Below are 25,379 nucleotides of genomic sequence, written 5' to 3'. Positions count from 1 at the left end.
TGCATTATACTCTGCTGGGGTGGCTGCATTATACTCTGCTGGGGTGGCTGCATTATACTCTGCTGGGGTGGCTGCATTATACTATTTTGGGGTGGCTGCATTATACTATTTTGGGGTGGATGCATTATACTATTTTGGGGTGGATGCATTATACTCTACTGGGGTGGCTGCATTATACTCTTCTGGGGTGGCTGCATTATACTCTTCTGGGGTGGCTGCAGTATACTCTTCTGGGGTGGCTGCATTATACTCTTCTGGGGTGGCTGCATTATACTCTTCTGGGGTGGCTGCATTATACTCTTCTGGGGTGGCTGCATTATACTCTTCTGGGGTGGCTGCATTATACTCTTCTGGGGTGGCTGCATTATACTCTTCTGGGGTGGCTGCATTATACTCTTCTGGGGTGGCTGCATTATACTCTACTGGGGTGGCTGCATTATACTCTACTGGGGTGGCTGCATTATACTCTGCTGGGGTGGCTGCATTATACTCTGCTGGGGTGGCTGCATTATACTCTGCTGGGGTGGCTGCATTATACTCTGCTGGGGTGGCTGCATTATACTCTGCTGGGGTGGCTGCATTATACTCTGCTGGGGTGGCTGCATTATACTCTGCTGGGGTGGCTGCATTATACTATTTTGGGGTGGATGCATTATACTCTACTGGGGTGGCTGCATTATACTCTACTGGGGTGGCTGCATTATACTCTACTGGGGTGGCTGCATTATACTCTACTGGGGTGGCTGCATTATACTCTACTGGGGTGGCTGCATTATACTCTACTGGGGTGGCTGCATTATACTCTTCTGGGGTGGCTGCATTATACTCTTCTGGGGTGGCTGCATTATACTCTTCTGGGGTGGCTGCATTATACTCTTCTGGGGTGGCTGCATTATACTCTTCTGGGGTGGCTGCATTATACTCTGCTGGGGTGGCTGCATTATACTCTGCTGGGGTGGCTGCATTATACTCTGCTGGGGTGGCTGCATTATACTCTTCTGGGGTGGCTGCATTATACTCTTCTGGGGTGGCTGCATTATACTCTTCTGGGGTGGCTGCATTATACTCTGCTGGGGTGGCTGCATTATACTCTGCTGGGGTGGCTGCATTATACTCTGCTGGGGTGGCTGCATTATACTCTGCTGGGGTGGCTGCATTATACTCTGCTGGGGTGGCTGCATTATACTCTGCTGGGGTGGCTGCATTATACTCTGCTGGGGTGGCTGCATTATACTCTTCTGGGGTGGCTGCATTATACTCTTCTGGGGTGGCTGCATTATACTCTTCTGGGGTGGCTGCATTATACTCTTCTGGGGTGGCTGCATTATACTCTTCTGGGCTGGCTGCATTATGCTCTTCTGGGCTGGCTGCATTATGCTCTTCTGGGCTGGCTGCATTATGCTCTTCTGGGCTGGCTGCATTATGCTCTTCTGGGCTGGCTGCATTATGCTCTTCTGGGCTGGCTGCATTAAGGCCCTGTCACACTAAGCGAGGTCGCTAGCGATATCGCTTAAGCGACACCGATTTGATGACGCAACAGCGACATCAGCGATATCGCTGTATGTGACATGTAGCGGCGATGTGGCCCCCGCTGCGATGTCGCTGATTGTGCTCAAACGTCCTGGCCGTTTTTTGATCGTTGGCGTCCCGCTGGCGAGCCAGAATCTCTTAGTTTGACACCCTTTATGAACGACGAGCGACCTCGTTGGCGACTCATGTCTCAGCGGCGCAGGCGGGACTAGGTCTTCTCTTGTAACGCCCCTCAGCTCCGATTGGCGGCCTCTACAACACCTCAGCATAAAAGAAAACGTAAAACTGCGCCCCCATCCATTGTTCCTGCACGCTTTGTGGATTACTCCAACGTTCTGGTGCTAGTCCTTTGTGCGTTGTACGAGGATACTATATGTAGTGTGTTTTTTTTCTGCGATCCTGTCACTCGGAATAAATCCGGGGCAAACGCAATAGCGGCTCAGACTGGATCGCTGGAACTGCAAAGCTGAAGGCTAGCAGGACGCAATATGGAACGATGCTGCTGGAAATCCATATGAACCACAGCGCTCGAGAACAATGGAAAGGAGCGCTAATACGTCTTTTATGACGCGGTCGTCTAATCACAAAGCGAGAGCTTACAGTGACCACCAATCTGTGCAGAGGGGCGTGGAAATGGTTGCGCTCAATCACGCCTATCGAGGTCTGGGTCTTTTAACAATACATGCTGTGTGACAGGTCCCAACGACCGCTGAGGTCGTTATACAGATCGCTGGTGTGTCGTTTATGAGATCTGCCTGTTTGACAGCTAACTAGCGACCATGTAGCGATGCACAAACGATCGATCGCTGCCAGGTCGTGTCGTTGTCGTGATCGCTGGTGCGATCGCTTAGTGTGACAGGGCCTTTATACTCTATGCAGGACTATGGGGTGCATTATACTAAATCTATTCATTGAGTGATTGGATTGTTTGTTGGAACAAAAATCATTGTTCTCAGCAGCACATCGCCGCCGGTGTAAACTGTAGATGTGCTGCTGATAACATGATACTGTATGTGGACAGACTGATCTATTAGTGATTGTTTTGTCCCCATCATTCTTTCAAACCTGCTTAAAGAGGAAACAAGCATCAAATGACTTCAATATTGTTGATCACGCTCGTTTAGTGGGCTGAACGCAGCTCATGTAAATGCCACCGCAATGTTTCTGTGTGATGGGACAATATGTGAGCATTTGGGGGCCCACTTTAAGCTTTTTCCCAGGTCCCCACTTTGTCTAAAACCGTCCCTGCGCAGGAGGCAGCTCTGTAGCTTGTGTGTTTGTGTAGCTCCGGCTTTATTGTGATACCCTTGCGCGCTCGGCATGCCCCGTACACACAATAAACAGGGCTACCATTGTTTAAAGTGGGACATCTGACATCTTTGCATATCTAATAAACGGTCCCAGCCTAAATTTAGCTCATCCCCTGATAGAAGCAGCAAGAAATCCTTTAATGGGACACATTATTCGCTGACTTCATCTGAACATTGAATGGAAGCGATTTTCAGATTTTTTTCAAAGAAGCATTTTATAGAACAAATTTTCTAAACCCTGCAGCCGCCGATACCGACTCTAGCAAGACCCCGGCTCAATGTAATCAGGGTAATTAGCCGGATTTTCTTTCAAGGCCAAAACAACTAACAAATCTTTGCTCTTTGTAGTTAGTCAATTTATCTCTGGAACTTTTGCAATTCGCCACTTTTATTGCATTGATTGCCTCCTAAAGGGAAGAATTTGGTCATCAGCAATTCGTAATAGATTGTATTAAAAAGGACCAGTCACTTGTTCCCTTTTTTTTGTTTTTATATTGTTTCTCCCTGTTGCAATTGCCATTTTTTTCCCTGAATCCGGCGTTGTTGTTTTTTTGTTTTTGCGCCTCTCCATTCCTAAGATATGGCCTCTCTTGTGTAAAAATTGTAGCCTTGCTATACAAATGGGAGTGGTCCAAAACTCCTCAGTGGTCTCCTTCTTGAGGACCACGCCCAGATGTCTATTTAAAAACAAAAAACAAAAATACAGCCTAGTTTTACTGTGTATACTGAGAAAATGGAGCCATATCTGTGAAATAGAGGTGCAAAAGAAAAACAACTCCTCTTTCTGGGAGGCTTGTTGAGGTCCACGCCCACTTAGCTAAAAAGTCATATCTCCGGAACAGAGAGGCTCAGGACCAAAATAAAAACAACTCCTGATTCAGGAGAACAGCAGCATTTGTACCGGATAATAAAAAAATACATATTTTTGACAAGTGACAGGTCCTTTTTATGTCAAGCCATGACTGTGCACAATGCCAAAGTTAGGACACAGTGAATGAGTGTTTTATGTATTTCCATGTTCTTTCTGACTGTACAGTCTAGCTATTCACGTAAACAAAGGAGGGGGACCTTTTCCCAATAATAAGGACTGTTAAATCCCTTATTAACATATACAATGTATTTAGCTGGACCATGCAAATTATTTCTACTGAGTAATAGGGTGGAGAGTGGCTCTAGATAATCCTATTACTTGATGATCTAGATGCTTAGAGTTATGTAATAGAAAATGTCAATGAGTCAAAGTAGTAGATCAGCACCAAGAACCCCCCATTGTTGGCCCATAGGCTAGTTTATACAGTCCATTGAATAGATACAGTACATTGGGCTATTTTAGGGAGTCTATGGGGGAATGTCTCTCCTTGTGTAGAGAGCCAAGCCGGTGTAAGGAGACTTTTTAGGCCATGCAATGCTCCACTGAGAATTTAAATACACAAATGTCATATCTAGGGAAGAAGAGGATTAGAACTCTAGTGCCACCTATTGGAAGTAACAATCCTGAAAGTCAACATTGACCCTTTAACGAGCCTTGATTCATGACTTGGGATAAGAAGCGAAACCAGAAACTCCATTTGCAGACAAGTTTGGGGGTGTTTGCCCCTCATCAGTGAAAAACAAGAAGTCTAATTTGGCTGGGTGTGAGGTCTCTGGCGGAATGTAAGGGGAAAGGGTTTCCCTTTGTAGAGCGTGCCAAGGCAGCGTAAGGAGACTTTTAGGCCATGCAATGCTATCCTAAGTTACGTGGCAAGGCTTATTGTAGGGTCGATATTGAATTTTGGAGTTGCTACCTCCAATAGCTAGAGTTCTATTCCTCTTTCTCTCTGAAGAAGATATTTGCATACTGTGCTATTTTATGGCACATCTGTTCGATGGATACTGTCTGAGTGTTGGATGCCACTGTTAGGTTGGGTTCACACATCGCGTATGTGAGGATAAGCCCATCAGTATCCGATTAGTGGGGAAACTCATCTGCTCACTGCCCAAACAACCCTACTGAAATGAATGGAACTGGTTTTCTCAGTTGTCGGCTCTTTACCGGTCCCGATATTTTTTTTGTGGTCTTGCACAATTTCTCAGAAGTCTGTTCTCTTTCTCTTTCTGTGGAAGATGTCCTAGGCCACCAGGAAATCCAGGCGAGCACCACCACTCAGTTTTTTTCTCCCCCTGCCTCTTAATACTTGCCCTGGATCTCACTTTCATAACCTTTTGTCTTGCTTTCCCCGATGTGCTCTTTGTAACTTTAGCTCGTATCTGTTGAGTTTTCGGATACTTCTATAAACACTAAACCGTTTGTGTCTGTTCTCGTTTCAACAGGAAAGACGATCCTGACCTTCCCTCCCGAGAGAAAATAACAAATGGCTTTAAACAATAAAATATTCTCATCCGTGCCGAACACATTATCATATCATGCTACAAATAGGCTATTATCTCCATTGCACGGACAGCCCAGGAGGATTGAGACGCAAGCTGCCAGAAACCAGCGCAGTCCTTGTGTCCGCTCTCAGCTGGAAGGGTGCGGAGGCGTTTGCCCAAACTGTGCAGAGTAGGCGGCCATTGTTACTGCAACATGATTACTCTTCAGACCACAAGGAAACAAAATAGAATCTTTAAGTTTCTGCCTTTGAAACTTATAGTATCCATTTATTCCAAGGTGTCTTGTCTTGTTCTGTGCTTTGCAGTTTTGACTTGCATTATTTGTAATGCAGTATGCACCATTCACACCCAGAGCTGCATTTACAGCCGTGCTTGCAACTATAAAGGCACAGGTTTGTTTGTTTTTCTCATTTACATTATTCTCCAGATCATGGTAGTGTCACAGGCTCTGGGCCAATAGTAGAGTAGATAGGTGTAAGGCCTGTTTCACACTTCAGTTTTCTGGCGTCAGTCAAAATCCGTTGTCTTGACGGAACGACGGATCCATCAAAAATAGTGAAAAACGGATGAGTTTTTTCGACGGATTCGTCTAGCGGATCTTCCGAAAAAATGGATCCGGTTAATCAGTCGCATACGGTTTTTTCATCCTTTTCTTCCGTTTTTTGACAGATCCGTTGAAGTTGCAGATTTTGGAATTTAAAGGAACACGATGAGAGAGAGATTTTTTTTTAAAGGAGCAGAAATGATTTCGGGCATGCTCTTTTGCAAATAACGGAATCCCGACGACGGATCCGCCGCTCATAGGCGTCCATTCTAGCGGACGGTGATGGATCCGTCACGCTTCACCTTTTCTACTGAGACAAAAAACATTCCTAGGGACGTTTTTTTCTGCCGACGGACACCTATTTTCAGGCGGATCCATTGCACGGCGGACGAAACGGATGGCCATCCTTCACAATCTGTCGCTAATACAAGTCTATGGTGAAAAAGACAGATCCGCCAGGCACATCCGTCGGACGAATTTTGACTGACGTCAGAAAACGGAAGTGTGAAACAGGCCTAAGGTCCCCATGTAAAACAGAGGAGATTTGGGTGAGGCGGCCTGCCACCCATCTAACGTGTTCGGACCTTCCACATCTCCTTGTTTCATTTTTGCTGTACCGGGACAATCGTCCACCAGAGGGGTCTGACAGCGGCTTATTCTGCTCTCCCCATTAAAAGCCTAAGCACATGTCTGGTTAGTAAATTGCTGTATTTCTCATAGTTATAATAACTCTGCATCACCTTTACATAAAACTATTAATTAAAAACCTATTAATCCTCTTGGGAATGTATAAAGAAAGGCTTGTAGACACAACTGTATTTTCGGTCCGAGTGTAATCCGACAAGACATCGGATCACACTTTTACAAATGTTATTCTGTGGGGTCGTGCCGTGCACATGTCCAATTTTTTGGAGTCCGAGGATAAAATCGCAACATGCCCGATTTGAATCCGAGATATATGTCACACTCGGCCATGCAAGTCAGTGAGTCCATGAATCACATCAGACTGCAATCAGATGACATCCGAGTGCAGTGCTATTTTCACAGGCTGATAGAATGGAGAAATCAAAGTGTGGGCTCGGGATGTGTGACGCTCCGGTTGTGTGACCCTGCTTACTTTGACATTGGCCTATCAGTGCTGACTTTATCAGATTGCGGATAAATGGTAACTCCCAGTTGTCAATTATACATTTGTAGGAGGAATAGCCGAGGAACCAAACAATGCAGTGTTCGAAGAAAAGATGCTACAGATTTTTTATTGTTTTTTTCTTCTTTTTGTGGAATACACATGTCAGGAGAGCAGCCAGGTCTTATTTAAGGGAAAGGGGTAATTGAGCATAACCAAGGGGTTGCAAATACAGTTATTCTGTAAAGACCTGATCAGATTTATCAGAGGGCATCGGAGAAATCAATGCCCCTCACACTGTCTTGGATCACTCTTGTGCTTTATTGACAGATGAACCTGAAACATTAGGGTTTTTTTTTTTTTGTTTCCTTCCTGCTTTTCATCAAAGGCAATTTTATCAATGGGTTATGCATAAGGCGAAAGAACAGCCATCTGCTCCAGCTTGTGGCATAGCCATCTGCAGTCATGTGCAGCCATATATTATGTAATGATCAGATCTATGTCCTAGGTTTAGCTTATAGCAGCGTTTTCCTGTATTAGTCACTGCCCGGCAGATGGAAAATGAATGGATAAGTTTCTGTTTTTAAGCATATGACATCCTCTGTCCATTAATGCTTCAGTCCAGCAAATAATAGATGTATAAAAAAATGCGAGATCTAAACAAACATTACATAGTGTATTATTTTTATTGGATATAAAGTGAATGTCCATTACTTGGGCAACCCTTTTTTAAATGCATCAGGGCCCTATGTAAAATCTAATCCTGCATATACCGTACTCTCCTCCTGGGCTGGCGGCGTTCCATTGCTGTCAGCGCGGTGTCTACATTGTGTCACATGAGTTCTGCACCCAATCATATAGGCTGGAAAAATCAGTCAAGAAATGTACCGACACCTTATAGGTAATGGAGTCTGTTGCAATCATCTCCGAGAATGTTGTGTATGTAGCAAGGAGAAAAGTATTAAAATATCTAACTTTTAATCTATATTAAGATAAAAAAAAACCTTTAAGGCTTATCGGGGCGGGACCACAAATATCTGATTTGCATACGTGCTGTCATGTCCAGACTAGACTGTATCCAGCGTCGCTCAAGGCAAGAGTCTAGTCGGAATGTGGCTGTAAGGCTGCGATTTCCTTACTTCCGCTCACGTGACCGCTCGCTGCCTACAACGGAGACCCTCGCAGCGCGCAATGAGCGTGACATGAGGATTCACAGGTCTGTAGTCACATAGTGACTGCAGACTGGTAGTTTTAGACCCCTTTAAAATCGATCAGGGGACCATGGTAATTAGGACTCCACCATACAGAGTGCTGCACTGCCTGGAAAAACTTTTTTCTTTTTTTTTTTTGGGGGGGCGGGGGCTTCTCATCTTAGAAAAATGTATGACTCTGATGACTTTCAGTTTACAGATTTATTTTCACAACTTAAATGAGAAATAAAAAAAAATAAAACAAAGTTACACAAGTTTGATCACACTGACCTGGAGAATCATATTGCAAAGTCAAGGGGGTGAATTGGAGCCAAGTAATATAGGTTCAGTGGCCTGTATGATAGTATTTGCTATCGTATGCCTTTTGCGGACGTATTGACCCCGATGTGTAGTTAACTGGCTTTTCGGTCTCGTATAACTCCCATCATAGTCCATCGGATGTCGTCGAATTCTCTACTGCCCAAACATGTTCCTCCCAATAAGGAAACAACTAACAGAACTGAATAAACACTGGGACCCGAATGTATCCTGTCCACCTGGGTCCAAGAGGAAATGTCTGGCCAGGCAGTCTTTAAACCCTGTCTCCTGAGGATATAAACATGAAAGTAAATCTTATCTGCTGTAACTCTGCTGCTTCTTTGGGGTCGTCATGTACATATTAATATTCGAGATGCCGGTTGTTTCTTTCTGAGACCTAGTTTATTGAGGGATCTGCTGCTATGGACGCAGCTTGGCACAGGTCCGCCGGTCATAAACCAGAGGATCATGAAGGTATGTTAATCTTGTCGGGAAGTAAATACATAAATGTTATTGTGGAAATCTAGGTCAGGTGGCCGGTGAAGAAATCATTTGACACTGCCGGCGTTATCACATCACCAGCTGATAATCACATGGATGTTTTGCAATCCACTTTTTTTCCTCCCTTTTTATCTTTACATGATGTATCTCTGTTATAGGGACTCTGGGATAATTCTGTATTGCGCCATTAGTGTGGTAGCGGGCCATATTTTGCATTGTAAGCAGCAGGTATTGATTGGAGTCTTAATGAAATCGACATTAAGATCAGAGTGGCTCCCATCATACAGATTCTTGGTGCCAATGTATAAGGGCACATTTATTTTTTTCTTAAAAGCACTTATTCCCTTTCATGAGACCAGCTAAACATCCAATCAGTGGCCCCATCAAGAAGCAAAGCATTTGTTTGTCTGGTGGGATAATTTTTATGCACACATAAAAATTATCATTATTGGCAGCATATCATTGAATATAAACAGAAAATGTGCTGCTGATAACATTTGTTGCTTATAGGGACAGCATGATCATGTTCACTATTGTTCTGTCCCCATCCTTATGTAGACAGGACAGTAACTGACCGAGAAATTATCGGTTATCAACAAGTTGATAAGCTGCTTGAATGGTCCCATTCATATGGCCCATCTGAGTTGTCCTTAAATGATACAAGAATAGATGAACAAGCAATCCTAAGAACGGCACTTATAAATGTGCTGGCGATTACATGACAAGGTAGCAAAGTCCTCATTCATTAGGTGATCAGGTCGTTTACGCCAACATAAAAAATTCAGAAATTTGCTGCCGACAATACGATAATTCTGTCCGCATACAACTTCGTGTTACCCATCATTCTGCTACCCTTGTAAACGGGCCAACAAACGAGCACCGATTTAGTTTCGGTAGCCGATCAGTGCCAAAAGTGTTTCGACCAGTGGAAAGTTAGGATCATGCCTACCAGTTTGAGTTAGAAAAAAAAATCAAGAAACATATGCTCCGCCTCGTTTTTATTCACCTTTTTGCCCTGTTATGTCCAATCTATGTGCCAGACATGACAGCTGATAAGTAAGGCTAGGTTCACATCTGTGTTTGTAAATCAGTGGCATTGATGGATCAATCCAGCGATGAAAACCAGCAGCTCCTTACAGCCCAGTTAACCATAATGGTGTCTTCTGTGTTTTTGTGATGGAGTCTGACATTTTCCTGGAATAAATATTTTTATCAGGTATTTTTGGTGGACGTTGCGATGAAGGTTTCAACTAAATTTTCCAGTGTAAATGTGAACATAGCCTATGGGTTCTGCCCATACTTCTAGGGTAAAGGCCCCGTCACACACGGCAAGTTCGCCAGCGAGATCGCTGATTTTGTGACGCTGTGTGTGACATGGATCAGCGACCGGCCCCCCTGCCGGGTATCGCTTATTGCATTCCAACGTCCTGGACCGTATTTTGATCGTTGGTCTTCTGCTGGGCAGCACTCATCGCTGCGTGTGACCGCGAGAGACCAACGATCAGCGACGCTGAGAGCTGGTTTCCAATGTAAACAGCGGGTATCTAAGAACCACGAGGCTCTTAGATACCTGCTGTTTACATTGGAAACCAGCTTGCTGCTGGTCCTGATCGCTGGTGGGTCTGTCTATGTGACAGCTCACCAGCGATCAGCTAACTATGTCCCAGCGATCCCATCCACGTCGGATCGTTGGTGAGATCGCTGGGATATTGATATGTGTAACGGGGCCCTAACAGTTAGCCAACATCTATCCCTCCTCACACCCCTAAACACGTGTGCTCATCTTGCTCGTGTTTTCTTTGGGAAGAGCTTATCTGACTACAGAGCAGAAGAATTGTACGATTTTGAACCAAATTGACCTGTCCTCATCTCAGCTGGGGAGCAGATCACATCTAAAATCAGTTTGTGCTGCCAGCTTATAGTTAACAAATATATGAGCCTTTATGGTGCAGTTGGTCTGATTTCGGCCATAACAGATCATTTTTAGCTGTTTCTGTGAAATCAATATTCGTTATTGTTTGGAACCATCTGTTGGACATCTTGGATTTTTTTTTTCTTGGTCAACGATCAGCGCTGGCTGCATCATCGGCTTAAAAAAAATCCTATATTTGTCCGATATAGTCTCAGCTGTATTATGGGTCATCGAGAAATGTTTGTATGACCGATAAATTTTTGTTCCTCAGCCCGTATTTATCTAATGTGCATGGGGGGGGGGGGCCTTTAAAATATCCCCTGCCCTGGTGGACAAAGCCCATTTACCGTATATATTACATGGCTGGCATTTGTGTGAATTACTGAATCTTTTAACTTTATGGGCAAAGTAAACTTTCCTCTCTATCACCGAAGTGACTACCGCATCCCTTTTATTTATTTTCGGCACTGGATGTGGTCAAAATAGACGATATCAACTCCGGTCTGTATCTGTGAGTGCGATTCTGTAAGGAATCCCAAGCTCTGCTGCATGGTCGTGTCCTGACTTGGGCTGTGGACTTTACCCGTGTATTTATAGTGTAAGCTTCCTCGTCTCACCTTGTTGTTACTGTGCTCATAGTTCTAATGCGTCTTCATATTTTGTAAACTTTGTGCCAGGAAAAAGCCGTGACAATATGACAGAAATGAAGGATTTTATCCGAGAACTCGCACGTAGTATTTTTTCTATTTTGCCAACTTCTGTTTTATATTTCTGTACCAAAGTTGTTCACAATGCAAGTTATTTTTTGACCAATGACTACTCAGTTCTCAAGTTTACTCTCAGCAACTGAAAACTTCACTGATGCTGTACATAAAGCCAGAACAGGAGGAGTGCTGTACGTAATTATCAGTAATGTACTTTTTACTAGTTTCAGAAGTGTTAGCATGCATTCAGTAACCTGCAGTGGAAGCAGCACTTGGGACGGTCATACAAGACATCCACAGACACAGGTTACTACAGGCAAAGTGCAGTTACAATCTATTCCGTGCGCCTGATTAAATAACAGGTTGGTTGATTTCATACCTGTCAGCGGGTAATCAATGATTGTAAGAGCGAGACATGACATCAGTGTTGCTGCCAGACTTCTCTCCATTAATGGATAGATTACTACTGGGTTCACCAGAAGTGACGTTACATCTAGTATAGTCGATACTGTCAGCGTGAATGATCCAAAAATAGAGAGGGGCAGTGAGAAAAGTACCAGTTATCCTCAGTTACCCAGATTCTCATCAATTTACAGATGTGATCATGTATTTCTCAAACCGCAGCTTTATTTTGGAGAACGATAATCAATTGAAGCCATGTTTGCAGATCCTCTCCAGATCTGTCAGGTTGGATGGTGAACGTTGGTGGACAGCCATTTTCAGGTCTCTCCAGAGATGCTCAATTGGGTTTAGGTCAGGGCTCTGGCTGGGCCAGTAAAGAATGGTCACAGAGTTGTTCTAAAGCCACTCCTTTGTTATTTTAGCTGTGTGCTTAGGGTCATTGTCTAGTTGGAAGGTGAACCTTCGGCCAAGTCTGAGCACTCTGGAAGAGGTGTTCATCCAGGATATCTCTGTACTTGGCTGCATTCATGTTTCCTTCAATTGCAACCAGTCATCCTGTCCCTGTAGCTGAAAAATACCCCTATAACATGATGCTGCCACCACCATGTTTCACTTCTGGGATTGTATTGGGCAGGTGATGAGCAGTGCCTGGTTTTCTCCACACATACTGCTTAGAATTATCACCAAAAAGTTCTATCTTTGTCTCATCAGACCAGAGAATCTTATTTCTCATATTCTGGGAGTCCTTCATGTGTTGTTTTTTTTTTTTTTTTTTTTTTAGCAAACTCTATGCGGGCTTTCATGTGTCTTGCACTGAGGAGAGGCTTCCATCGGGCCACTCTGCCATAAAAACCCGACTGGTGGAGGGCTGCAGTGATAGTTGACTTTGTGGAACTTTCTCCCATCTCCCTACTGCATCTGTGGAGCTCATCCCCAGTGATCTTGGGGTTCTTCTTTACCTCTCTCACCAAGGCTCTTCTCCCACGACTTCTCAGTTTGGCTGGATGACCAGGTCTAGGAAGACTTCTGGTGGTCCCAAACGTCTTTCATTTAAGGATTATGGAGGCCACAGTACTCTTAAGGCCCCGTCTCACATGGCAAGATCGCTAGCGACATCGCTGAAGCGTCACCGATTTTGTGAGGCAACAGCGATCTCGCCAGCGATCTCACTACGTGTGACACATAGCGGAGACCGTCCCCCCCGCTGGATATCGCTGATCGTGCTCGAATGTCCTGGGCCATTTTTTCATCGTCGGCGTCCCGCTGGCCAGCGCGCATTGCTGTTTTTAACGCAGACGAGCGACCTCGACAACGCAAAACTCAGGGACGCAGGCGTGAGTCGTCAGAAAAGCTGTTGTGTGACAAGGTACTAACGACCGCCGAGGTCGTTATACAGATCGCCGTCAGATTGCTGCGTCGTTGAAGAGATCTGCCCGTTTGGCAGCTTACTAGCGACCATGTAGCGACGCACCAGCGAGCCTTACCAGGTCGTATCATTGTCGGGATCGCTGGTGAGTTGCTATGTGAAACGGGACCTTAGGAACCTTGAGTACTGCAGAAATTCTTTTGTAACCTTGGCCAGATCTGTGCCTTGCCACAATTCTGTCTCTGAGCTCCTTGGCCAGTTCCTTTGACCTCATGATTCTCATTTGGTCTGACATGCACTGTGAGCTGTGAGGTCTTATATAGACATTTGTGTGCCTTTACAGATCAAGTCATATCAGTTTAATTAAGCACAGCTGGACTCCAGTGAAGGAGTAGAGGTCCCGTTACATTTAGCGATGCACCAGCGATCCCGACCACGATATGACCCGGTCAGGATCGCTGGTGCATCACTAAATGGTCGCTAGTGAGCTGCCAAACAGGCAGATCTCACCAGCGACGCAGTGATGCTCGGCGGTCGTTACTCACCTGTCAGACGCGGCGATGATGACGTCTTCTGCCCGCGTCCATGGCTCACTCGTCAGCGCCAGCAGGAAGCCGACGACGAGAAATGGACCCAGGACGATCTTGCGTGATCACCAATATCCAGTGGGGGGGGTTGGTTGGAGGTGAGTGTCACATGTAGCGATATCGCTAGCAACATCGCTGCTGGGTCACAAAATTGGTGGCGCTTTAGCGATAGCGCTATGTGTAAAAGGCCCTTAGAACTATCTCAAGGAGGATCACAAGGAAATGGACAGCATGTGACTTAAATATGAGTGTTTGAGCAAAGAGTCTGAATAAGACCATATGATATTTCAGTTTTTCTTTTTTTAATAAATTTTCAAAAATTTCTACTTTTTTTTTCAGCCAAGATGGGGTGCATAGTGTAAATTAATGAGAAAAAATTAACTTTTTTGGAATTTACCAAATGGCTGCAATGAAACAGAGTGAAAAATGTAAAGGGGTCTGAATACTTTCCGTACCCACTGTATTTCTACCACTTGGCACAACTACCGTAATCATTGTAGGTGACATTTGCTGTTTAATTTCCAGTTGCTGTATACAGGTTTGACGGCTGATAACTTGAGACTTGTAGTCTGTGACCTTTCTGAGGTGTTTGCGGATAACACTGCGAGTCAACTGTCAGAACATTTTCACATCAGACAGTCCTTGTGGTGTCTGGCAGACAAGACGGAACTAGTAAGATCCGTGCGGGTCTCAAATCTCTCAGATTTTCAATCAAAGCATTCCAGGCCCTTCATTCCTGCAATGTCTGCTCTCAGTCATCTGGTTTTAGCACCTTTTTATTTTGCTTTATTTCTTATTACTCCGCTCCAGCATATACTGCAGCGCTGTACAGAAATTGGTCCTGTGTGTAATAGCGCTCACAACCCGATCAGAAGCACTGGACAATATCATAGGAAGCTAAAGAGCCTATCTGGAGGCGTATGCTCATGTCAAAAGGCAGGTTTACATGGACCGATGTCTGCCCATAGCAAGCCCGGATCAACTTTGTTGGCTGTTGTTTAAGGCTCCTTGACCGTACCCTTGATAAAATTGCTTGTAAAAACACTTTGCAATTTACGCCTTATTAAAAATCCTCTGTGTTCTCCAAAATGGAGGAATTATTAATTTGATAGTTTACGGCTTATTTCCTGGAAAACTGGCCACCTCTGCAGTCACTTAGTAGTTGCCGGTTTCCTAGGCAAGGAGCGTGCTCTTACAAGCTATTTGCTATAGAGCGTGTAAGTGAAATTGACTTACTCCAGCCAACCACAGTGCCCCTCTAATGCTGCAGAGGTAACGTTACCTCTGCTCACAACTTGGGGAGAGTGCACTGTTCATGCCTGCAGCTCATGGCAGAGTGCATTGTTCATGCCAGTGGCTCATGGCAGAGTGCACTGTTCATGAGCATAAAGTCCTTGAAGATGGTCTTGGTCAGATTTAGAGAGCTCATCCACTATTTTTATACTTTGGATGAGTCCTCAATATCCGATCCATGGGATCTGACACCTGAATCCCTCACCAATCCACTGTTACCGTTTCCAGCAGCGGCCAGATGTGGATAGCGACCACAGCTTGGGCATTGCTTAGTGGCATCTCAATGGTACTGCAACTCGGCTCCCGTTCATTTGTACAGTATGTAGCTGATCTGTACTTCCCGCTCTTGCATTAGTTACATCCATTCTCTGCCAGTGCTGCTAACAGCTGATTGGTTGGAGTGCCGAACCCCCACCGACCTTACATTGATGACTTATCCTGAGGGTTGGTCAAGCTTATCCATGTAGTGTAAAACCTCTTTAAATCCAGGACCCCAATACTGATCACTAAGGCACTGAGCTGCCCATCTTTTGGCATTCATTTGTATGCATGAAATAAGTTTACCTCCCTTAAATTTCACAAAATGGGAACTTTCCACTGCTTTATCCGCCTCGATTAGGGTGACGTCTGCAATGATGACCGTGTGTGCTGAAACAATGTGAGCAATGCCGAATGTCAGTTTTGCACATTACAAATATTTGTCATATATGCGGGGGAACTGGTCATTCTTGTCTACTAGACTATACCACATAGAATAGTCACATTTAGTATAGAGGGATATTATAGGGGTGAAGTAGCATTATGGCATAAGGGTCAGTTATATGTTATTTTTCTCTTTTTCTGTTTTTTGGTAAATGAGTTTCTCTGCAGGTTTTTGCTGACTTTTTAATGCTATGTGTTGATTTTCTGATATATTTCAAAGTTCAATTTTTCCCCTTGGAATAAAAAAGAGAAGTTGTTGACTGTGGTTATTCTACTGGTAATGTAAAGGGAAGTTTAGTATTGGGAGCCTGTTAGTCCGCACATGACGTATCACCCGATTTACATAAATTATGTATTTACGTAGAACCTAGGCAACAAATGCTGTACTAGAGCCCAATTATTTGGGTTATTTTTGAAAGATGTGTAAAATAGGTTCTATTAAAAAAAAAAAAAAAATTTAGAAACATTTAGACTTAAATTCAGACCAAATCAAAAGTACAAATAACGTGCGGTATGCACAATTTTTTTTCCATAATTTTCTGAAATTTTGGTTAAAGTTTTGCCTCAATTTTTTAAACTTTTGAGACTGTGAACCTAAGATTTCACAAATTGGGGCAGATTTCTTGATGTATTTGTGATAGTTTTCTGGTGTTAAATGAATATTCCCATCTTGGTAAGTGAGGAAGAAACCGAAAAGGAGATAATGCAGAATGCAAAAAATCACAGTAAAATATACATTTTTATTGAATCTCATTAAAAATATATATAGTTAGAAAAAATCCAAAAATACACAGACCTAGGAAAAAAGAAAATGGGTTCGCCAAAAAAGGTATATATACAGGTATATTGCACATCTGTAGAGAAGATGACAATGTAACACTGTGGAATCACAGGTACAAAATACATGTGTAGATAAGATAGTGTTATACTGATATTATAAACCAAAGAATTACAGATTATGCACAGAAGGGGCAGCAAAGAGTGCATAGGCTCACCCACTGTCCACCCGACGCGCGTTTCGCAACTGCTTAGTCTGGGGCCATCTTAGTAAGTGATGGAATACCTTAGTGATATGCTATCACTTGATAATCGCTGGGGAGGTTCTAATATGCTCTCTGCTTTTAAATAAAGGGGTCACAGTGCTGTTTCAGCACTTCATCTCACACTTTTTTTTTTTTTTTTTCCAATTGGATGGAGCACCTCTGGGTCAGGGAACTGGGAATGCTCCAGTGCAGATGAAAAACTGTTAAAAGGACTTGGCTCTAAAGTATTGCCGCAAACTCTTCTTTCTCAAGGGCATCAAAGAGATCAAACCCTACACTGTCATTGTGTGTTGACGTATCCTATTGATTTATCATCACTTACTCACTCCTTTAATATAGTGGGGAAGAAAAAGCATCAGCAACATATTAATATACCCTCTTCTCATCTGCAAGGTGAGAAATGTTTCAGATTTGCGTCAAGGGGAAGTTTAAATATTGTTGGCTGTGGCAGATTTATCTAAAAGGAGTGACCTAATATATATATATATATATATATATATATATATATATATATATATATATATATATATATACGTCACACCAAAAGTTCTCAGGTGTGCATACTTTTTTTTTTTTTTTTAATTTTTACTTAAATGCAACCAAATAACTTTTGTTTCCTGTCTTCACCTGCAAAATTCAAGCCTAAACTGATGGTATAGGTACAAATTGTAATTGTTAGCTTAGTACTAGGTATGTATGTTTCCATTCAATAACCGCAAGCAGAGATCTTGAAAATGTGGAGGCACAAAGCATATTCGAACTGTTCAGAACTTGTAGCTTCTACAATTCTGGACAACCCCTTTTAAGATTTAATGAAAAATATACATTCTGTTCTTCTTAAAGCGTCACTTGCCATAAATACCTACAGTTCTTGCCTAGTGTAGACGCCGCTTTTCTCCTGAATCTGGCATAGTTTTTCTGTTTCACTCTGCTCTTTTTGTCTTTTTGAAGACAACTGGGTGTGGTCATCAAAGAAGACTCCCATTGACGAGTTGTGGTCCTCACCCAGTTGGCAACTAGAATAGATTTATGTACAATGAAGAGAGAGACATATCTCAGAAACTGAGAGGAGCAGTAACAAAAGTGAAAGGATGCTGGATTTGGGAGCACAGCGGCATTTACACCAGATGAAAATAAAATTCTTTCTCTTAAATGCATCAAAATCACTACAGGTCCAATGTAAATACTGTATTTTTTTTTTTTTTCTTTCAGACAACCGTGTGAACCTTGTCACTAAACTGTGAAAAGTAGGAAGACTTAGTGGGTAAGTGAACAATGCTGAGTTGTCTAGTAACACTTTTCTGGTCCTTTCATCCAGAGTGTCATGGCTGGGAGCAGGCGCTATTGTAGCTGTGTATTATGCACTTCATCCCCTTAGCTTATTATTATGGCATCTAATGAGATTTACCATTGAAGAAATGTGCTAAACCTTAAACAAAGCTCTCTTACTTAAAGAGGTGCTATATGAAAATTCCCATGTATCCACACAGTCTAAAACTCCCTAGCAAAAGCTACACAGTGCAAGGCAAACTATTGTTCGGAGTAGTCAGCCATTTGGTGTGAAAAGGTGACTATAAAGTCTTTAATTGTCATTTTTAGTGGAGACGTGAAAATCGCTCATACTGTTGATTATGGATCACTACTGTGAGAGGTTCCTGAATAATGGTCAAAGGTGTCCATATAGTCTCTACAGTAAGAAGTCTGGTAGGGACTTATCTGTTACTGCCTTGAAGGTTCAGCTTTAGAATTGCCCCTCAAGTCTAAATCACGAGATTCCTATACTTAGAGGGTCACAAAGTATCGGGGGCTGCCAATGAGATGACAGCTTGAGCACACACTAACACTGCAGGAGCCCAGCGAGTGCGGGCACACAGTGTCAGAGCGCTCTCATCCCTCTCTCCTTTCAGCCTCAGCTGCCCACTGTGTAATCCTGAGTGCAGCGAGTGGCCGCAGCAGACAGGAGAGGGGAGGTATAGGAACCCACACACTGACACTTTCTGAGCTCTTGCCTGCTGCAGTGTCAGTGGACTCAGGGCCGAGGATGTAATTCAGTCAGTGAGTGCTGTCAACCTAAAGAGAGGATGAGGGGGCAGAACTGTGCACCAAGTCCTTGGTATATAAAATTGCGTTAAAGAAATCTGTTCTTACTGGCATGATTTCTATAGGGTCTAAGTCCCCTCTATCAATGTATAAATGGTTTGATTTGTGTTTTGAGGGTGGCGGACTTACTTTTATGGAGGATCTGTCGCTTCTGACATTTCTGCGTTTGTGAAGGCATATATTGACCATAAAATAACAAATCATGTGCTTTTTTCCTCTGCTGTTCTTCCGGGAAATGTATGAAGATATTGACAACTGGGTGTTACGATTCCCATTGCTGAAGGGTTACATCCCTACACAGTCCAAACTTGTACCTTGTTTTTATTATTAATCTGCCTTCTGCTCGGTCTGGAGCCGTGGTGACTTGATAAATGAAAGCACCGGGTATCGCTGGTGCTTGAGTCACATGTTCGAGTCCCCATGCTCACATGTTTTGCGGCTTTTTGACAGTCACAAAACATGACAGGATTGCCTGACAAACACGGGACTGTCTAACTGCCACTAAACATGCGGCCGCGGGGACTTGAACATGTCACTCAAGCACTCGTGATACTCGTTGCGTACCTGAGCACCCCAGGCAAACTCAAGTAATGCGCACTTGTGCTCCTCTCTAATGCTTTGTAGAAAGATAGATCTTGTGCAAACAGAGATAGGTCCACCAGGATCTTCTCCACTGTTATCTGCAAGGCTCTGTCAGAGTTGGAGACTGTATAAAATGGACCAACTCTGACTCCTAAAATATATAATAAATTGGGTGCAGCACTTCAGTGGAGGATTTGTAAATGTTTTCGTTAGAATTTGGGAAAGTTATGTCCTATAAATGGCTGCTCTGTTCCTGATCTAAGGATCTCGTCTTTTAGTTGAGATGAATCTGCACTTTATGTACATGCTCAGTAGTGACCAGTGCTGTGGGGTCCTAGATGAGATGAATCTGTGCTGCACTTTAGGTACATGGTCGTCAGTAGTGACCAGTGCTGTGGAGATGTAGCTGAGATGAATCTGTGCTGCAGTTTATGTACATGCTCAGTAGTGACCAGTGCTGTGGAGTCATAGATGATATGAATCTGTGCTGCACTTTATGTACATGCTCAGTAGTGACCAGTGCTGTGGAGTCATAGATGATATGAATCTGTGCTGCACTTTATGTACATGCTCAGTAGTGACCAGTGCTGTGGAGTCGTAGATGAGATGAATCTATGGTGCACTTTATGTACATGCTCAGTAGTGACCAGTGCTGTGGAGTCATAGATGATATGAATCTGTGCTGCACTTTATGTACATGCTCAGTAGTGACCAGTGCTGTGGAGTCGTAGATGAGATGAATCTGTGGTGCACTTTATGTACATGCTCAGTAGTGACCAGTGCTGTGGAGTCGTAGATGAGATGAATCTGTGGTGCACTTTATGTACATGCTCAGTAGTGACCAGTGCTGTGGAGTCGTAGATGAGATGAATGTGTGCTGCACTTTATGTACATGCTCAGTAGTGACCAGTGCTGTGGAGATGTAGATGAGATGATTCTGTGCTGCACTTTATGTACATGCTCAGTAGTGACCAGTGCTGTGGAGATGTAGATGAGATGAATCTGTGCTGCACGTTATGTACATTCTCAGTAGTGACCAGTGCTGTGGAGATGTAGATGAGATGATTCTGTGCTGCACTTTATGTACATGCTCAGTAGTGACCAGTGCTGTGGAGTCGTAGATGAGATGAATCTGTGCTGCACTTTATGTACATGCTCAGTAGTGACCAGTGCTGTGGAGATGTAGATGAGATGAATCTGTGGTGCACTTTATGTACATGCTCAGTAGTGACCAGTGCTGTGGAGTCATAGATGATATGAATCTGTGCTGCACTTTATGTACATGCTCAGTAGTGACCAGTGCTGTGGAGTCGTAGATGAGATGAATCTGTGGTGCACTTTATGTACATGCTCAGTAGTGACCAGTGCTGTGGAGTCGTAGATGAGATGAATCTGTGGTGCACTTTATGTACATGCTCAGTAGTGACCAGTGCTGTGGAGTCGTAGATGAGATGAATGTGTGCTGCACTTTATGTACATGCTCAGTAGTGACCAGTGCTGTGGAGATGTAGATGAGATGATTCTGTGCTGCACTTTATGTACATGCTCAGTAGTGACCAGTGCTGTGGAGATGTAGATGAGATGAATCTGTGCTGCACTTTATGTACATTCTCAGTAGTGACCAGTGCTGTGGAGATGTAGATGAGATGATTCTGTGCTGCACTTTATGTACATGCTCAGTAGTGACCAGTGCTGTGGAGTCGTAGATGAGATGAATCTGTGCTGCACTTTATGTACATGCTCAGTAGTGACGAGGGCTGTGGAGATGTAGATGAGATTAATCTGTGCTGCACTTTATGTACATGCTCAGTAGTGACCAGTGCTGTGGAGTCATAGATGATATGAATCTGTGCTACACTTTATGTACATGCTCAGTAGTGACCAGTGCTGTGGAGATGTAGCTGAGATGAATCTGTGCTGCACTTTAGGTACATGCTCAGTAGTGACCAGTGCTGTGGGGTCCTAGATGAGATGATTCTATGCTGCACTTTATGTACATGCTCGGTAGTGAGGCCAATGCTGTGGAGTTATAGATGAGGTGAATCTTTGTGGCACTTTATGTACATGCTCGGTAGTGATCAGTGCTGTGGAGTTGGAGTCACAGAGGATGTCGGGGAAATTGAGGAGTCAATTGGAGTCAGTAGTTTGCCTTACCGACTCCACCACCCTGGTTATCTTTAATAGTATCAAGCCATCGGGTTGGTGGTCTTCCTCTTTCCCTTCTTCATTCTATTCTTCCGACCTTCGTGTCCTTCTCCAGTGATTGCTCTCTTGGTATGATGTATTTAAAGTAGGCAAGTCATATCTTGGTGATCCTTGCGTCCAGTGACGACAGACTTTAGGAACACTGGGAATGGCAACATCTAATTGGTCAAGTTTTTCATATAGTTCCAGGTGATGTAACAGAGGAATGGGGCAACTCTGATGACCTAATCAAATGTTATTTTGTAGGTGGATGCAAGTGTTTAGGGGGTTTTACACTAAGCGATATCGCTAGCAATATCGCTAAAACGTCACTGGTTTTGTGACGTTATAGCGATATTGCTAGCGATATCGCTATGTGTGATACTTACCAGCGACCGGCTCCCCCGCTGTCCATCTCTGATCGCGCGAGAATGTCCAGCTCCATTTCTCGTCGGGCGCTTCCTGCTGAGACTTCCTGCTGTGACGACGAGCGACGCGTGGAGGCGGGCGGGAGGACGTCAGGATCGCTGTGTGTGAATGGTAAGTATCGTGCGCTGCGTCGCTGCTGCATCGCTGTGAGGTCTTTCTGTATGAAAGCTCACTAGCGATCATTTAGCGATGCACCAGCGATCCTGACCGGGTCGGATCGCTGGTCGGATCGCTGGTGCATCGCTAAATGTAAAAGGGCCTTTGTTATGTCAGTGGAGCTGTTAGACAAGATTAATTGTTTTCATTAGTAGATTAATCCATGTTGATACCCGTAGTCTCTGATGTTTGGTTCACCACAAGGGTTAAACGTCTGGGGGGATTTATCAGCTCTTGGCGCTGGTGGTTGCTTGATAAATCTTTTCCTGTGCTAATGCAGACCACTGCTGGGACCCCCACTATGCTGCAGCGGATCGCTGATGAAATGTCGTGTCTGGTTAGCATTTCAGGTTTGCTTGTTAAAGGCCCGTTCCCCTTTTGAAGTTTGCGTTGACCCAGGCATGCTTTTCATTGTAACCACTGTAACATTCACTCTGTTTGAAGAGCTCCTGTTGTAAAAATAAATGACCCCTTCACACACAACATGTTTTTCCATAGGGAACCTCAAAAAGAAAATGAATTAGTTTAGGCACCGATCCTCACTCTCCGAGTCCTCTTGGCTCTATGATTATGGGTAATGGAGCTATTACACAAAGTTTTATTTTTCACTATTTTCTCCAGTAGTTTCCTTGAGGCTGAGTTCACACTTAGTTTTTACATTTTGCTTGTCTTTCCCTGTTTTAGGAAAAGACCAAAACTGATCTGAATTTATAACTAATGCAGACAGTAGCAAGTGAGACCCCATTGATTGCTAATGGGTCTGTCTGCCTTCCAATATGTGTCCATTTTTATTTTTTTCCTTCGATTCGCAAAGCTGACAGAGGGACCCAGTAATTATCAAAGGGGGCCTGTCTGCTTCTGTTTGCGTCAGTTTTCCAACTAATCAATTTTAGCCATTCCATTTTTCTGTTCTGCAAAACAGAACAGAAGTGTGAACGCGATTGAACTACCGTAGTTTTGGTTTTTTTTCTATTTTTTTCACTAAGGCTGGTTTCACATTAGCGCATTTTCAGCGCGCGCACGGCCGGGGGTAGCTCCGCCCCCGAGCCGGCTCTCTGCCCGGCGTGCCCGCCCCTTGCTTGTAGCGCCGCCTACTAGCGGACAGCGGCGCCTGCGATCGGCGCACCCTATCTTTAGCATAGGGTGCGCAGATCGTGTGCAGGCCGTGCGCTAGTTGCGCTTTGACCTGCGCTGCGCACTTTTGACGGTGCGCCGTGCGCGCCAAAATCCGAAAAGTTTGATTTTGGCGCGCACGGCGCACCGTCAAAAGTGCGCAGCACAGGTCAAAGCGCAACTAGCGCACGGCCTGCGCACGATCTGCGCACCCTATGCTAAAGATAGGGTGCGCCGATCGCAGGCGCCGCTGTCCGCTAGTAGGCGGCGCTACAAGCAAGGGGCGGGCACGCCGGGCAGAGAGCCGGCTCGGGGGCGGAGCTACCCCCGGCCGTGCGCGCGCTGAAAATGCGCTAATGTGAAACCGGCCTTAGATTATGAAGTTTTACTTATATCAATAAAAAGCATTATTTTAACCCTTTGGAGCCGGAACAGTCATTTTCTGCGTGCAGAATTATTAGGCAAGTTGTATTTGAGAGGATTCTTTTTATTATTGAACAACAACTATGTTCTCAATCAACCCCAAAGACTCATAAATATCAAAGCTTGACATTTTTGGAAGATGGAGTGGGTTTTTTTTTAGATTTGGCTATCTTAGGAGGATATCAGTTTGTGCAGGTAACTATTACTGTGCAGAATTATTAGGCAACTTAATAAAAATCAAATATATACCCATCTCACTTGTTTATTTTCACCAGGTAAACCAATATAACAAAACAAAATTTAGCAATAAACATTTCTGACATTCATAAACAAACAAAAAAAAATCAGTGACCAATATAGCCACCTTTCTTTACGATGACACTCAAAAGCCTTACATCCACAGATTCTGTCAGTTGCTTGATCTGTTTACGATCAACATTGCATGCAGCAGCCACCACAGCCTCCCAGACACTGTTCCGAGAGGTGTACTGTTTTCCCTCCCTGTAGATCTCACATTTTATGAGAGACCACAGGTTCTCTATGGGGTTCAGATCAGGTGAACAAGGGGGCCATGACATTATTTTTCTTCTTTTAGACCTTTACTGGGCAGCCACGCTGTGGAGTATTTGGATGCATGTGATGGAGCATTGTCCTGCATGAAAATCATGTTTTTCTTGAACGATACCGACTTCTTCCTGTACCACTGCTTGAAGAAGGTGTCTTCCAGAAACTGCCAGGAAGTCTGGGAGTTGAGCTTCACTCCATCCTCAACCCGAAAAGGTCCCACAAGTTCATCTTTGATGATACCAGCCCATACCAGTACCCCACCTCCACCTTGCTGGCGTCTGAGTCGGAGTGGAGCTCTCTGCCCTTTACTGATCCAGCCTCAGGCCCATCCATCTGGCCCATCAAGAGTCGCTCTCATTTCATCAGTCCATAAAACCTTAGAAAAATCAGTCTTACGATATTTCTTAGCCCAGTCTTGACGTTTTATCTTATGTTTCTTGTTCAAAGGTGGTCGTTTATCAGCCTTCCTTAGCTTGGCCATGTGCCTGAGTATGGCACACCTTGAGCTTTTTGATACTCCAGTAACGTTGCAGCTCTGAAATATAGCAAAACTGGTGGCAAATGGCATCTTGGCAGCTTCACGCTTGATTTTCCTCAATTCATGGGCAGTTATTTTGCGCCTTTTTTATCAACACGCTTCTTGCGACCCTGTTGGCTATTTGCCATGAAATGCTTGATTGTTCGGTGATCACGCTTCAAAAGTTTGGCAATTTCAAGACTGCTGCATCCCTCTGCAAGACTTCTCACAATTTTTGACTTTTCAGAGTCCGTCAAATCTTTCTTCTGACCCATTTTTCCAAAGGAAAGGAAGTTCCCTAATGATTAAGCACACCTTATACAGGGTGTTGATGTTATTAGACCACACCCCTCCTCATTACAGAGATGCAAATCACCTGATTTACATAATTGGCAGTTGGCTTTCAAGCC

At 44.0% G+C, this 25,379-nt stretch overlaps 1 protein-coding gene across 3 annotated transcripts in view; it reads left to right on the top strand.

Moving 5' to 3' along the window:
- DAAM1 (dishevelled associated activator of morphogenesis 1) overlaps nucleotides 1–25,379 on the top strand; it is a 214,121-nt gene that overhangs the window by 66,598 nt on the left and 122,144 nt on the right. For all 3 annotated transcript variants that reach the window (XM_073585596.1, XM_073585564.1, XM_073585571.1), the window contains exon 2: nucleotides 18,111–18,162. The gene's annotated coding sequence lies outside the window, so the exon portion shown is untranslated. The remainder of the gene's footprint in view (nucleotides 1–18,110; nucleotides 18,163–25,379) is intronic.

This window comes from Dendrobates tinctorius, unplaced genomic scaffold, assembly GCF_039654945.1.
Source record: "Dendrobates tinctorius isolate UK_male_01 unplaced genomic scaffold, ASM3965494v1 ptg000010l, whole genome shotgun sequence".
Taxonomy (NCBI): domain Eukaryota; kingdom Metazoa; phylum Chordata; class Amphibia; order Anura; family Dendrobatidae; genus Dendrobates; species Dendrobates tinctorius.
This window is presented reverse-complemented; position numbering and strand designations above follow the sequence as displayed.